Below are 17,292 nucleotides of genomic sequence, written 5' to 3' on the forward strand. Positions count from 1 at the left end.
TTGATTATTACATTCAAAAAGTTGCAATCGTTTTCATTCATTATCGAAAAATTCCACATATATCACCATCCATAGACTGATGGCTCCCCAAAGCTGAAGACAACGAAACCCCGCCTCCTCCATGTTAGCAGCCGTCATTTTAGGTAGTTCCTATCACACAGATGTGATCACACAGATGTGATCACACAGATGTGATAGGAACTGTGTTCATTATTCCAGTAAGTTTGGTTTTACCTATTTGATACTTTAAAAATGGGCTGAAACGTCAAGGTTGACACCGGAGACTGACTCAGTTTGCGATTGGTCAAGTGTGTGTATCAGCAAGACCTCGCTACCATGGCTCATTCCCCCGATCAGTACTGCAGAGACTCCAACTCCAATTGGCGTCTTTGGAACAAAGGTCAAGATATGGTTGATGGGTTGTCCATCTTTACATACGGTACCCCTCACATACATGTACACACAAAGTGATACTTAATATGCATACTCACATAAAGACACACAGTACTTTTGCAGTGTCTCCTCATCAGTTGAGGAGCTGTCTGAGATCCAGACCTCTGACCACAGAGAGCGCCTCTGGAAGAAAAACGTGTCGGTCAAACAGCATGGAAATAAAAACAGACCTTTGAAAGGTTGCTGTATAGGTTTTCAATGTGGTGTAAGAGAGGCCTGTAAGCAGGCAACATAAGACTAATGCAATACATCAGCCCTTTTCATGCAGGCAAACTAGGGGTCAGATGTAATTAATAGAAATGGTAAGGTGATATTTAGAAATTCCCATTAGTGCAGTATAGCTGCGGGAAATGATCGAAGTGCCAGATGTAGACAGTAGTTTGGTCCGACAGTATCACACATTTCACTTCAGCATCTAGTTCTGTTTTAACGATGAGCTCTGAGCAGAATTTTTTTGCAGTAAAGAAATGGAGATGCAATTGGAAAAGTTATTACTGTAAGATGTACAGGGAGCCCAGAGGAACAGGGTGACAGGTTCCTTCTTTGGTGTTTACCTTCAACGTCTAAACCCTAACTCGTATTACCTTCTCTGCTCTGGAGCAGGCAAAATTATATCCACAAGACCTCAATTTGCATTCATTCTTTTTCAAATATGCATGTTAAACATGAGATTCGAAGTTCCCACCATATTGGAAGTTTTTTCATTTCTTTAGTGGAGATATGAATCGCGTGGCACTCTTGAACTGTCGCTCAGACTACTTAAAGTGTCTTTGATCTTCAGCATCTTTGATATTTTGCGGTGTACAATCATATGCGTAAGCAAAGCATGAATACCTACGTGGAAAGCCTTTTATTAGGTTAAGTTTCTCAATGCTCAACTCCCAGAGGTTCACTTTTAAACAGGAAACCTTGAGTATGTCGGTCCCACCAGATGGAAAAGGACACTGGTATTCTGGGTATTTGGCAGTCAGTGGGGAGAAGGAAGGCAGGTATTTGGAGGTATTTGGATTCTTAGTGGACAGACGGGAGGCGGATAAAGAGGATGAGTGCGAGAACAATAGAGTGTGTATCTTTATAGTGGCCTGCCTTGGGGTGGAAGAACAGTCAGACAGTCTGTGTTTGTCATTATAAGAGATTTTTCAATAGGGAAAGCAGATGAGCACTTCTTATCTGATGATTCCTGACAGCTGTGATCAGACAGCAGGGGGATCTGTGTGTTTGTGTGTGTGCATGTGTGCCAATACTGAAAGAGTCTGAGAGGACATGGCTCCTTTTCATATATTGTTTTGATAATGGAAATGCAACATGGCACATTTTCTCCCAGTTACCACTCTTTCTCCCACAAATGTTCTCTAAGGTTTTTTCGGCTACATTTGACTGAAGGTCAGAGTTCCAACAATAACACTATAATGAGCCTCTGCTCATTGTCGGACCTTCACTGTCATTATCTACTACTGAAACTTACGTCAGTGACATTTAATTGCTGACCTTTTTCTCCAACTTCATACCAGAACTTGTTTTCTATTTTGCTCTGCGTGCTGTTATACACCAACGCCAGCAAAGATCTCTTTCTCTTTTTGACTTAGTGGTTGCTAGCATGACATCGACATTCCAGTCATTCACTGATGGCTGTGATTTATCAACGTCACACCTGCTGTTTACTGACCTGGCTCTGACTCCAATTGGCTGGGTAAAATTCAAAGCCATTCAGAAGGACCATTCAAAAGGTAATGAAGAAAGACAGCGGAATAAACGCAGGGGGGCTTGAAATGGTAAAGACGAACCTTCAGCTGATGGAAGGATGATGATTCGATGGGACGCCTGGGGTGACCGGGGATGACTGTTCCAGGAGGTATGTCATTACCATTATCCCCTAAGATGAGGAGGCTGTCTCTCTTTTCCTCACAGCACATGCAGCAACATATTGATGATTGTCGATCACTTCTCCACTACTTATCCTTGTGCCTTTTTTTGGAGTGGATTTGTGGCCTCTGTGATTGATTGATTTTCAAGATGACTCCCTGACTCTTTGTGTAAGAGGGCTGTGTCAGGTTTGCTAGTAGCAACACAGACAGAGGTTAAATGCAAACAAACATAATGAAGGAAATAAGGCTTACCGGCTAATTGAATTGCAGCCAGGTGAGCATCCAGAAACAGACGACAGGAGTCCTAACACGAGGAGCACTCTTACCGAGAACACAAGCGGACAATCTGACAAAGATTTGGAAACAAAGGGTTGGTATCAGTAGTGAAAGGCTGACAAGGAATGGGGAACAGGTAAAGAGAGATCAGGTGACTGCTGGGCTGATTGGGGAAGTGGCAACACGCGTGCGGACACAATAATGGAGAACAAGTCTGGGGACATCTGGTGGACACCTGATAGTCTGGGCAGCAGACTGGGACAGGCTGATGGTGTAGTGAGAAACAGGTAAAAAGGGGAGAGACAAAAGTATTGTGTGCAACAAAAATCCCCAGTTTATATCTGTAAACAGTTTGGCTACCATGGCAACTAGCCATTAGTTGTGACCTCTATGAAATTAATTAACTCAGATATAAAGAACTTGCATATCAGAATTTTTTTTGATAAGATGATGTACTTAAAGTAGCTTTTTAATTCATACGTAACACAGCACATACTCAGTCAAACGACTTTGTTCTAATGCACATACAGATGCACGTGCCGTTTTCCCCTAAATGCAGAAAAGATTGATGCACACGATAAAAGAACTATAACTTCTGGAAAGAAACATGGTTTTCCCCTGAACGTCTTCAGTTTCACATGCTTAAAGGATGAACAATAACTTGTTTTGCCACAATGATTCATGTCTCAAATGTCTGGCATTCAGAAGCAGTCCCAGGGTGATATTCCTTTCAAGGCTTTCGTGTTACAGGCATCTTGTGATCTGGCAAAAACACAAACTGTGAAATGAAGCAGGGTAGCACCGAGGGTCAGATGCAGCAGTGTTATGAGAATCATCAGTAATCATGAATATATCATTCTGAACTCCTTTTAGAACATTTGAAGCGATGGTCATTATGTCATTATGATCACATGTGCTGCTCCACAGTTTTTGTATATTCAACAAAGAATTACAAGATTAAAAAGTTGACAAAATAAGTTCATTCACCACCATTTACTGTACGCAGGTATTTTAGCTGCAGCAGCAGTATTTTCTGTGGAAAAGCAGAGTCAGCAGTCAGAATTGAAGGATGGTCTGTGGAGACTGCTTGAATTCAACTCTTTTAAAAATATGCATACCTGCAATGTCAAACAATCGGTACAGATTCAGCAAAGCCCATGCAGGAATTCAACTTTTAACTTGGATGAAATGGAAATGTCATCTTATCCAAATATCCACATTTGTTGAAGTCATTTCGGTGTTTTGCTGATTTGTTTTTCTTTGCCATTCCTCCGCATTTCACCCTTCCAAACCCGTCAGACAAGTGAAAGTGAAAAAGCAAAAGATGAGTACGTGTGATGCCATGAATCAAGGGCCTAGTCTCACAAGTGTCGGAGCAGCTGCTGCAATTATCTATGATTTGATCTGAAAAACCAAGTCTGGTTCATGAAAACCTGAGCTGGTGACCTCAAATGCTCTCGTATCTACTGTGTAGTCTGCAGGAAGCACAGATTAATATCACGAACCACTTCCTCTGTTTGAGTTTTTGAGAAGCAGAAATATCACACCTTATATCTCTCTCAATCTTTAAAGGCTTATTTTCAATTACTGTATGATGATCAGGGGCCAGAAACACTGGCCGTCATTCCCTTCAGTAACAGTCACAGGACCTTTGGCCCTCCACATGCGAGACTGGAAAGACACTCAGCACCTCGTTAAGTCTGTTCCACTGTGACCCTAATGCTCCGAGCTGAGACTCAAAGGAAAGTTAGGGCGACATGGAGGATTCCCTGGGCAACGCACAGGTAATTCCAACCAGGTAGCTCCTGCCCTGACCCAGTTTTTAGCGAGTGCAACTAATTACGGTAGCCAGAAGTGAAGTGAAATGAGGGAACACGTAGAAGAAAAGACGTCTCTGACATCGGGGAACATTTTGCTGCCCCAGATCTTTAGTAAAGCAAAAGAAATCTGCAGTGTTTCACTATTTTTAAGGGAACAAATTATGCTAATTTAACAATTCATTCTGGATACACCCTTACCTCCACTAAGGAAGTTCTGTTTTCATCATTGTTTTTAAGTCGCATTACGACAAAACTTAGTGGAAGGATCTGGTGGAGGTCAAGGGAGTATTTAAAACATTTTTGGGCTGATCCAGATCCGCAGCCAAATCCAGGATTTAAAAAAAATTATTATTATTATTTTCGACACGTTCTTTGATTTCACAGGGAAGTGTGGTGCACATCCAAAATGCAATCCGGGCGGTTTCATGGAGGGACTGTTGGGCCTTGGCAGAGGTATGAACTCTGAGTACAATAGTTCAGCAGTGCATTAGGGAGTTGAATCAGGTTTGTTTACTGTCAGATATGATTTTGCATCTGGTTGATCAGCTATTGTTTTTGCTGCCCAGTTGAAATCAAGGCTGTGGCTGTCATGTGTTGTCCACGGTGTGCACTGTTCAGGATTAGCATTTGATGGCTGTTACTTTTAATTGAAGTGGGTGTAATGGGTTAATTCAGCCATGTTCAAACATATATGTGCTATTTTTGTCATTGGTTTAGGAGATTGGATTATATTGATTAATCAGGAAGATGACAGACAGACTGAAGTTGCTGTTGATAATAGCAAGTTATCTAATGTAACCAATCTTTCTCAGTGAGACCCCACAGTTAATCGAGATGCATGTCTGTCTATGATCTGCAGTGACATGCAACTTCGTATTTCAACACCACCTCACCAGGAAGTTGATGAGTGATTTGTGGATTTTGCAAACAGAACATGCCTTTGTAGACAGATTTGACTTTGAGGAGTTGCAGAGGCATTTTGTGATGGAAAGCATGAGCTTGACCACTGGTTGAATGCAGAGCGACTGGTGTGTTACAGAGATATAACAATACTGTGACGTTGCTGTTTTTTCTACACATTCATGTAGAAAACGTAATCTTCCACTCTGTTTTGGACCCATCTAAAAAAGATGAGTCTTTTCATCACGTTAATGCTGTTAGATGCAAATATGAAATAACGATTTAATCAAAAGGAACCAAAGCTGCAGATTATGAATACAGCTACTGAAACAGATCACCTCGAAACTTGGCGGAAGAATGTGGTTTTACATTTTTGATCCCGATAGAGTGGCAGATCCAGAATTTTCAATTTTCCATGATTTCATGTGTGAATATTAGAAAAACTTCAGACACGTTAACATAGTTGGAATCGATGAGTGTCTGCAATTTGGTGCGGATCCAAATAAACTTGTGGATCTAGTGGATTTAAATCTGGTTCCATAGGGTTATAGGTTCTTTCCACCACTGTATGTTAACAAATTGGGCTAAAAGCACAATGTGGCCTTAGCTTTAAGGCTTGGTTTAAATTTGAAGTGAGTGTCAGGCCTTGGCTGAGGTGTGTGCTCTGGTTTTGCTAGAGCAATTCTAGTTTGTGTATTGTTTTGTTTTATTTCTATGATCAGAAATTCACCCTCATGTGGATGTATTCACATTAGGATTTGAAAAGCTGAAAAGAGCATTTTCTAACTTGTCTACATTCTTGTGAACATTACTCACGTCTCCTTAAAGATGCAACAAAAACCGCAAACATGTTGAGTTTCGCTCCATGAGGCCTTTGTTTCTGCATATTCACTTTCCCAGACACATGGGTTCCCCTTACAAAGCAATCCCTCCCTCCTCATACTGTAAGTCCAGTGCACTCTGGCTGGGGAGGCTGTTAGCCTCATCACTGTGATGTGGTTAAAAGCTTTTGGCCAATGTCTTTCCTTTCATCGTCCATCAAATGGCCTTTTTTTTGTAAGAGCTGACCTTTCATTTCTAAAATCCTTACATAAGATTGATAGACTAGTCCAGGTGTGTGTTGTTGCAGTGACCTTTTACGTCTCCTCAGGCAGTTACAGCGTCCTCTCTGTAGGAACCTGGGGAACATGTTAGAGCTTTTGATGCTGGGATGTAATTAAAGCAGAATTTCTTTGCTTCTGCTGAATCAAACCATGGACGATTATGTGTCTGTAGTGTAACACAGGACATACACACACACATTAATTAAAGCTTGGTTTACTTTGTGATACAGCCATTCGCCTCCATTATCCAGTCTCTGATCTGTCTTGTTCCAGACGATAATATTCTTTCATAAAGCGTCTTATGTCTTTTTTTTCGGGGGGGCCAGGGTGTACAGTATGTCCCTTTAAGAGTGCTGTAATGGGACACATGCAGAGCAGCGAGGCTCGAAGTATCCATGAGAGGGAAACTAAGAATTAGTCTGAGTCTGGGATGGAATATGTAGCAGCAACACAGGGGAACAGGTTTTATGTCTCCATGGGCCACTTTCAAATGTAACGTGCCAACAACAATTTTTATCTTCTCCCTTATTTGCAAAAGCAGAAATTTTGTTTAATTTTTCCTTCTTTCTTCTGATGAAATTGGACATTGGCCTTTGGCTGGCGTACCGGTCTGTCACTAGCCGACCTGCTGGCCTCTCACTGTGCATGGCTGGAGTATTCAGCCGGGGAGACACACAGCAGAGACGAGAAAGGTCAGCTCCTAACATTTGTCAGACAATGCGCGTTCATGTGGGCGTAGCTTTCCCGAGAGCGCCGGTGGGAGTGGGTGAGATCAGTTGCTTTTATTATAGCCTGCGCTTGGTAGCTTTGCCAGGATTACCGACCCCAGCTTTAACATTGGTGTCTCAGGGTTACTAAGCTGGGTCACTTCATATCGGGGTATATCACCATGGTAACTTACACTGCACCTCTAAGCTGCTTTAAATAACAGATGAAAAAACCTAGCAACAGTCCAACTACTGACCAATCAGATCACAGTAAAACTATAGTCATCAATCTACAGGACCCTGACAGGGGCAACAGGATTTAGGCCACAATAAAGTGAGAAATAATCAAGAGCAATACATATTTTAAGATTTTTGTGGAATCTTTTTGCTGTTTTAGACTTTTAATGTGTCCGCCATGGTTTCCAAACAGATTTCAACAACTGAAGGGAGAGTGTATCACACTGAATAAATACAAAGGCTAATAAATATTATCACTTTATTTTAATTCATCAAAGATTCTTTGATTCTGACAGAATTCCTGACAGTGTTGATGCTTTTACCATCTTATTCTGTCCCTGCCGCTCAGAATAAAGTGGGTAGATTGTGTGATGACAAAAGCTAAAACCTATGATGTCTTCTATTTCAAAAAATATCCATACTTTAATTATCTTTTAATTATTTCTCATGACTTAAACTTGTTCTCTCTGCTTTAAATAGTCATTTCACAATCAGACAAAAAGACAAAAATACTCCGGCAACAATAAACTCCTGGTGCTTATTTTTTCAGGTTGACTCAAACATATTTTGAGTGCTTTCTTTCTATGTTAGTTATTTGATGAAATTACCTTTGTTGAATGTCACTAAAACAGAATTTATCTGCAGATATCAGCATTGTCTCATATTATATTAAAAACATTATACATGGTTCTGATTATGTTTCTTGTTATTACAGACTCTGTGTCTTCCACATAAACGCACTTGTGGCTGAAAGGGGAAACTGAGTGAACAGGGACATTTGATAACCAGCTTCGCAGATTATACTGGTCAATAATGAAAAGATATATATTTTTAAAGGGGTATGTTAAATGGGCTATGTAGTACAGGTTCCAGGTCTGAATATGAATAACACATTGATATGAGGGATCTGGGTGTTTTTCAGAGGGGCTGGTGTGTAGACGTCTGCAGACTGAGGGAGCAAAAATGTCCTGAAACACTGTGTCCTGCAATGTTTTATGTGTAGTGTGTGTTCTTTTTTATTCTCATCAGTGTTGTGTTGACAGACTCCTGTCTGTCTCTACAATCTGCTACTGAGTGTGTGAAGTCATTTCCTGAGTATGGGTTCCATGACACAGGCCATGTCCCAATGTCAACAAGTGAGGACGGACTTCAAGGCAATTCACCGGTAAGTTAGTGAGGGCTTAGGGCTGCATGTCCCCCTGTGAAATCGTCAAGTGCGTGAGGCGCCTCTCACAGACTTATTATGTTATGTACATATATTTAGAGACTTTCATTTTATACTATTATTTACATTTTCTCTTTATATTTATTGTCATTTTCTTAGTCTACTCTTTGCCTGAATGATGCTTTGATGAAAACCCAATTTCCCCACGGGGATCGTTTAAGTATTTCTCATTCTGTTCACATTATCATTGTGAGCATGTTAGCATTCCAACATTAGCATTAAGCTGAAAATCATCAATATGCCACAGTAAAAGGTACATGCATGAACATGTTGCTCATACTGCTGTTTACATTTGATAAACACAGTCGTATATGTTGCAGCATGAAATGACAACACTGTAGAAAAATAAAAATAAAAATGACAAAAACATAATTTACAAGCTGCAGATACCTAAAATTATTGAAATCACGATAAAGTATGGTCCTTTCCGGGCTTACTAAAGATAACAGTGCCTCATCAACAACATACATTGCAGCATTTTTCCTCTAATCAACATGATGTATCAGGACAGTACAGCATGGACCATATGGCACACTGTAAAACCATCATCACGTGCACGTCATGACAGCCCCACATCTGCATGGTCAGATGGTGAGATCCTTCCTCGCAGACCGCACCTCCCCAAACAGTCCGTCTGCTAAGCAGCGAACTGGAAGAACAAGACGCATTGTGTCTGGATATGATCAGGACTGAGGACATGAGCGGAGGAATGTAGCATGATCTGATCTCTCCTGCAGACGTGTACGCTGTTGAGGTGAGGAGACGGTGGATGACTTTACTGCAAGTGACTCAGCAGCCTAATGTCATGCCCTCGGTGTCTCACGGGCACAGTTAAATGTCTTCCCTCTGAAAACTGGTTAGAGAAAAACATTGTAAGGTTTAAGATGCCTGCAGGTCAAATGGTGCATCTTACTGAGCGGTGCCATTTGGAAAACTGGTCTCAGTGTTGCTCTTTGTCCCCCATATTGTCTGCTTGGTCGTTAATACCACAACTAAGATGATTAAGCTTCAAAGAATCACTTCAGATCACATTCATCCAGTCGGATTACCTTCTCCAGGAAAACAGCTCGCTGTGTCTAAATGTCAACAGCAACCTTTACGAATGAGAAATGACACTGGTGGGTAACATTAAGAATGTCAAAGTGAGACGTATGTGGACAAGTCGAGAAAACAGACTGACAGAGAAGAGAAGGAAATGCGTTCACTTACATTTCAACACCATCGATCACACTAATATATTGAACTCACAACTTGAAGGAAAGTAAACAAGATCATTAATCAATATATCAAACTTTGCTTTTTTCTTTTTGATACACAAGTAATATCGAATTATATAAGCATGGGCAATAACCACAACAACACAAATAAAGTACAAACCTTGAAGTAGTTGCATCACAATCATTCAACCCTTTTCTCCTTCACTCAGACAGGCTTCATGTTTGAAGAGGCCAAAGTTTATTACTGTGGATCTCCTCGTGTCATTAGATCTGGTTATTGCCCTGCATGGTCATATAACAGTCAGAGAATAAGACAGGTTTCTACGGGTTTACAGGTCCGGGTGGTGCAAATACTGTTTCCTAAACATGATCCTGTTTGCAGAGACATTTGTGCAAAGACTGCAGAGACACTCTGTGGCCTCACCGTTAACCAGGTTTTAACATTTCTGAACCTTTACGAGATCAGGACCAGGGAGTGTGGAGATATGTCAGTTCCATTCCTCACAAAAGCCGAAGATTTACCCCTTGACGAATGTTAAATTATCCCACTGCACTGATTCAAGGATTTGTGTGGCTTCCTTCCGAGGAGAAATAAACCAATTTTCTTATCGTTGCTTGTTTTTAGAATACTGTCCACCCCTTGATGTAAAACCAGGTAATCTAATGCTCCACGCTCCTTCCCAACCGGTTTTAGTATACATTCTTCAGTGTGCAAGGGCCCTACATGTTTCATGAGACAGCACATTGTGGCCATAGCCAAAATAAATGTGGGGGTATATGTGCTTTTCATAACACCAGTGATTCCCATCATTACTGTGGTGGCCCATCATAGTCTAATTTGTCCGACTGCAGTTTGACAATGAAACAAAACTAATTTAAACACCCATAATAACAAATTCAGGTCTCTCTTTGCATTGTTGCTTAATTGTAGAACTATGTGCAGCTCTTTGCCTCGATCACTCTGTCCCTCACTACATCAGTCGCCCAGGGAGAAGTCTGGCCTCTTTGTTATTCTGTTAAAACATCCAGAAATAATTTACCTTCCTCACAGACAGCCAGTCCTCCGACGTCATTGCTTCAGCTGTAAGTGTGCATGTTCTTGTGATGAGCTTACAGTTCTCAGCAGGCAGGGAGACTGCAGTCTTATCTGTCATTCTGGCATATTAGTGTGGAAATGAAAATACACCTGGTGCTATCCTGTTTATTGATTTTCATGTAAGTTACATTACATGCCATTTTTCCCAACCTTTAAGTAGAAACTGCGCCGATGGTTGAGACCCATGTAGTTATTTTGACTAGAGTTTGGCTAAATCCAAATTGAGTGGACTGCCCTACACTTGCAGACTCACCAACAAGCTGAGGACTGTCTGCATCCACCATTCATGAAGTCGATAAAAGTCCTCGAGTGAACCTGTTGCAGACTTCCAGACAATCTGCTCACGTCTGGCAACCTCAGATTAAGTTTACAGGACTATGGATTTGATTATAGAAACAAAGCTATGATAATAACAGCCACATGTAAATTCCAACACACTTCACTTTGGATGTATACATTTGTTGATGTAGGAACATTTAACAGGGCACACAACAAATGCATTTGCTGAATAATTTGGGTTTTGTCTGTTTTGAACTACGTTGTGACTTAAAAATGTGGTCACGTCATATGTTGGTCGTATGCCTCAATCCAATGACTTCCCTATGTAGATGAGGGATGTTATCAATGTAGGTTACAGAGACTTTCAAATCATGAAAGTATAGAAATTGCAGAATAAAGGTTTTGGAGGTGCACTAGTGGCGCATGCTCAGCTACATGAAGCTCAGAGCTCTGGCTTGAACGCAACATAAGCAGTGCAACTCATGTAAATGGAAAACTTGTCTGTGCATAGCCACCATCTGATGAACACATAGGAAATGTATGAGTGAAGTCTGTGAGGGCTCAGTCTGCAAATGCAGATCATGGACAATTGGATTCAGCATCTTCTGCTCACTTTCTAGATATAAAAGATACAATATTTATTGGTAATAATAGATTTAAGTACTGTAAGAATTAAGAGAGAGCGCTTACTGCTAAATATAAACTTACTTTTGATCATTTCAGAAGACCCGTCACCCTCTGTTTTAACATTAGAAGGCCAGGAGTTGCGGGTTTATTTCCCTAAGCAGAGTCAGCAGCCTTGCAGACTTAATGTGAGCATGAGGAGCTCAAAAAAGGTAATGAAAGGGCGCCGAACCACTTATCGTTTTCACAGCGGGACAGTGCTGAACCTTGGGGCTTATTGGTATTGCAGGTCTGTGAGGCCAGACATTGGGACTGAGCCCAGGAGCCAGTTGTGGCTTCAGTTTCCTGTCATCAAACATCAAAGTTCAGTCTGGATTTGCATTTGAAGTGACAAAATGACATTATGGCTTTTCATGCTCCACGGCCGTAGAGGCCATCAAGTACCAAACAAACAGTGTTATCGTATGAGCTCCTCCTAAGCTTTAAATCATGCTGTCACCATATTGGTAAATTCACAAGAAGCACTGGAATGACAATATCTCTAATAACAAGCAGCGAAGCAAGCAGGTAGAAGTGTTTTGAGTTTGGCTGAGACATTTGCTAAGCTAATGAAAACCACACTGGCTGGAGAGCTGATCTTCCATCCATCCTTGGCCGATGAGTCAAGACACTTTTGAGGGTGGCTGCTGGGTTGTAGACAAGGCGAGACTAATGATGGATGAGTTTGGGCTCCACTCTCAGTCCAAAATCTCCTCGGAGCCAGATTTTCTCTGCATCAAACTCTACCCCATGCAAATAGCTACACTGTCCGGTACTGCATTGAGAAGGCTAAAAGAAATTTATGGACAGTGCAATCCTCCTGTGATCATTTTGGCACCTTCCTAACTGTCTGCAGCTTTGTTTATTAATCCCATCCAGCCTGTTGATTCAAATTTTCCACAATACATCATTGAGATTTCTGTATTTCTCTTTTTTCCTCTAATGACTCAGATCACTTGGAGCTCATTTAATTAGATTCACAGTGTGTGCACAGCACGTTTTTCTCACCTCTCAGCGTGCCACAGCGGACCTGAAGGTGATGACTGTCAAGTTTGTCAGTGCCACCTCGAACCCACAGGCCGTCCACCTCACTCCAAAGCTTTTTGGCTGAAGGTCTCTATGATCCATTTCATAAGCTCGGGACCTCACCCTGTACTAAGTAATACTTGGCAGCGCTGTTGAAAATAAACACCACTGGTGATGTTCCAGTTAAACCCAGCTGTGTGAGAGGGGGCTGCGTGATTCATGCCTACCTGTGATATTCAGCAGGCCAAGATATTCCCAGCTGTGTTTCACTACTGGTTATTTGGGTTTTAATTTGCACTGAAAAAGGAAAAAGGTTAGCAACTTAAAAAAATACTTGGTAACACACAAATAGACTAAGTTTTTCAAATTAAACTCATCGATTGTGTGAATATAACTTGTTAACTTGAATTTGGACAAACTTTATTTATTTCTGTGTTACCAATTTAAGTTGGTATTTTTTTCAAGTTGGTTCAACAATGTTCTTTTTTTCAGTGTGGGTATTTCCACAGAAAGGGATTCCACATGATGGTGCAGACACTCATCAAAACCAACCTCCAAAGTACGTCCCTATTTCACAATGTTAATTAAATTAAAATGCAGATAAAAAAAAAGTCCTAGCCAAAGGTCATTTATTTAATTTTCCATGTTCAGTTATTTGGCAGAGGCTAATCAGCCACACTTTAATTAAATTGGTCGTCTACCTGATTTCACATAGACCGACTGAAAAAAAAAAAAACAATGTTCCAGTATGTAAAGTAATACTGAAAAACGAATAAGACACAGCACAAAAAAATGACCACAACACTATTACATAAAATGCTTAGATTTCATCCCAAAGTGTTGGCATGTTCTGCACAAGTACAACACATGCCTCGTCAGCATTCACACTTAATACATCTACATATCAAGGTTTTAAAGGTCATAAGTGGAAACTTGTGCAGAATGAGTTATAACCTCTCTGTCAGTCTGTTTAAGCTGTTAGCTTAGTGCACAACATATCTGAGATCGCAGTCACTTAGCTCATGTTTCTTTACACTGGCTTTGCCTGCTCTTCAGTGATTTCACTTCACATTCACTTTTTATGGAATCCAAATTCTGACAAGACGCAGTAGCGCGCTCGCTTCCTGCCCATGACACATTTTCACAGCATTACCGCTCTGATCTGCGCTCACGCTGCAGCTTTACATGAGTCCGTTTCTCACAGTCAGGAATCAGAACAAATGGCCCCTGTTATGCATCACTCCAGTCTAGACAGTAACTCACATTACTTACAGGATAAACTGCCAGCAGCATCATTACTGGCACAATAAAGCCTTGGAGACAAAGTGAATAAAAGCTGAGGGAACACAGATCATTGTGCATGTCTTTTGTTTTTTTGAAATTTGCCAATGGGACAAATTTGTAGGTGGCACACAGCTCAACTTCAACAGGACAGTTTTATACACTGGTGATTATTTTGTGGTGTTAATCTTAGTTGAAGATAGACAGATTTATATCTATATTTATATCAATTTGATTTATATTAAATTGTTTTATCACGCCCTATGATGATTAATGATTGGTTTATCTAAATAAGCTGTAGATCATGTCGTTAATGTTAATGGTTGTAAAGTTAAGGCAGAACTACACAACATGACCCATTTTTCTTACTTACTAATGACATCATTGTCATTTTTACCACATGATTATTAATTATTCTTCAATCAATGCAACATTAAGGTTATATTGTATTTATTAGTAGGTTTAGGTCCGTTTTGGATGTGTTAGTATAGTTTCAGAGAAGTACTGCCATCCTTTAATATTATCTCAGTGGTGCCTGTGTCGGTTAGGACAGACAGATTTAAGATTTTCAATCCATTATTTTACTTTGGATTCATTTGGAATGGTTTCTAACAAAAGGACAAATCACTGAATATAATATCAAACAATATACTCTACATTCATCCTCCATGAAATGAGCTAGCAAACAATGAAAGCCTGAATACACATCAACACAATTATCATGAATACAAATCAAAACTGTTCACTATGGGACCATCAAACAAGGAAAACTCACATTGATCATTTACAGAGTCCGAAATTGACAGGATGAGGCGTGCACCATGCGGCCAGCCAGCTGTGTTTGTTCAGAGTGAGCCAGGTGAGCTAGCTTCCTATGTAGCTTCTGTGGGTGGAGCCACAGGAGGAAGTAGTAGGCCAGAAAAGGAAAGGAGGGGAAGTAGGAGGGGATTTTCTTCTGTACAGTGACAATAAAGGCTTTCTGTTCTATTCTATTAATACAATGTGGAATCATTTTCTGACTAATATAAACTTTATAAATGGGCTTATTTATAAATCACCATCCTTTAAGGAGAAGAATTAGTAAAAATTCAAAAGCCGAATATGCCCCAACAGATGTGGGCCTTTTTTGGCAAACATGCGGTCCTTCAGGCGAGGTGTAATCTGGATGTGAACCTAAAGTGGCCTGTGGGTTAAATGGTAAATATGGCCCAAATAACACAAAACAAATTCAGGCCACCTTTGGCATCGTTGGTTGACCTGTAGTATTGCTCTGGCCTACTTGTGGACTAGATGTGGCAAACAGAAGCGGACTGCCCAAGTACCATCTTTCCACGCAGTATGTGGGCCGGATATGGGGAGTGGGCCAAATCTGGGCCAAAACAATTTTGCTATTTGGCTCTACAAGTAAATACAAACTTGAAATTGTTTGTCTAGCCCTATGAAAAATGTTTTTTTTCCAACCATGTTTTTGTTGTTTGTTGTTTTGTTGTTACTTTGACCTTTGACCAATCATCTCAAATGCAAAAAATGTGAAGATACCTTCCCAAGGAATAATACAGACAACTTTGTTTATAATCTGTCTATTGAGTCAGCGATGGAGAAAGACACTGGTGAAAATAATACTCTGGTTCGCACGGTAAATATCTTGTTCAAGCTGACAGTGGGAGAAGTTGGAGATGCTGATTGATGATAGATCTTTCGGAGGTTTGGTTTTATTCTTTCAACCTTGGATTTAGTTTTTTGCAGTGAGAGACAACATCACACGGTTGACTTGCCGGCTCGACGTCTTAAACACTGGCAGAGACGTAGAGTTCACAAACAATTTGTAACAATGCTGAGAAACTGCACGGTGGAAAAAAACCTGCAGGCTGACGACATGCAGCCAAATACTTGTCTGGAGCACGGAGCAGGATGGAGTTTGCCATGAGAGAACAATAACAGGCTTTATAACTGATAATTGAGAAATGGCTTTGAACTATTTTCACAGCCCATAAAAAAGTAATCTTCCCCATTTACCACACAGTTTGGGAACAAGTCTAGTACTCTGCATATTTAAGTGTTTTCAATAAACGCAGCAGGCCACCCAGATGGCCTGCAGAGAGTGGGTTTGTTTGCAAAGGCTGCATTGTTATAAAATAAAACCATTAGTTAATGTCGCAGGTTGACTCTGATCAAAGAACAGGAAGTCTGGGTCCATTTATACTTAAATGTGTATTTATGATGGGCAGAGTCCACACCAGAGTCAAGCACAGGACCATTTTTGCATGGACCCATTATCTGGAATAATCTCCGAGTCATATCTAGACCCGCCTGGAACGCTTAACAAATGAGCCACAACCCAACCCATTAGGCAATTAATAAACACACATGCTACACACAGTAGCCGTTTTCAGAAATGAACTCTGGAGGATTCCTGCAGAATTGGGTTCCGGTCTTTCTCTGGAGTTTGTCTTTCACACATGAACCAGAGAATCTCTGCTCAGACGTGTTCACAACAGCACAGACATCTCCGGAGTGGTGCAGCATGCACGAGACGGGACATAACGTATAAAGTCTGCTGCAGAGATCACATGTTTTTGTTTACAGTACATCGACACCAGCATCGGCCCTTATCATCATCAGTCTCTTGACATCTTCGTCTGTGTCTTCTACGTGTATGGCACCACTTTTTCATTCTGAGATATTTGTATTCCTTTTTTTTATTATACTTGTGTCTGTTGCATGTTAGGAGCGTCATCAATACACCCACTTGCTCTTGGTTAATGCTCAAGAGGATGTCGTGCTGTGTTCTCACATGAGCTTATTCAAACATTCTCCAGAGTTTTTACCTGGGGGCTGGCCAGAGAAAGTTCGCAGAAAGTCCAGAGGCTGACATAAGCCCCTCCGGAGAATGTCCGGAGGATCTTCTGAGTTCGGTGCATGTCAGAAAGCAGCTTATAATGGAACACAACCTATGTTCTCCACACTCAGTTCCAGATGCTCCCTCTTGGGGGGCATCTTTGCCTCCCCAGGTGCAGGGCATCATTCAAAGCCATTCACAAGGTGAACAATGGCTTAGAGGACAATTTTGTGCTTCATCTAAAGAATGGCACATAGAAAACACACTCACTCTTAAATCCCTATCTGCCATGTGAATTGTTTATT

The sequence above is a fragment of the Hippoglossus stenolepis genome, chromosome 14, assembly GCF_022539355.2.
Source record: "Hippoglossus stenolepis isolate QCI-W04-F060 chromosome 14, HSTE1.2, whole genome shotgun sequence".
In the NCBI taxonomy this organism is placed as follows: domain Eukaryota; kingdom Metazoa; phylum Chordata; class Actinopteri; order Pleuronectiformes; family Pleuronectidae; genus Hippoglossus; species Hippoglossus stenolepis.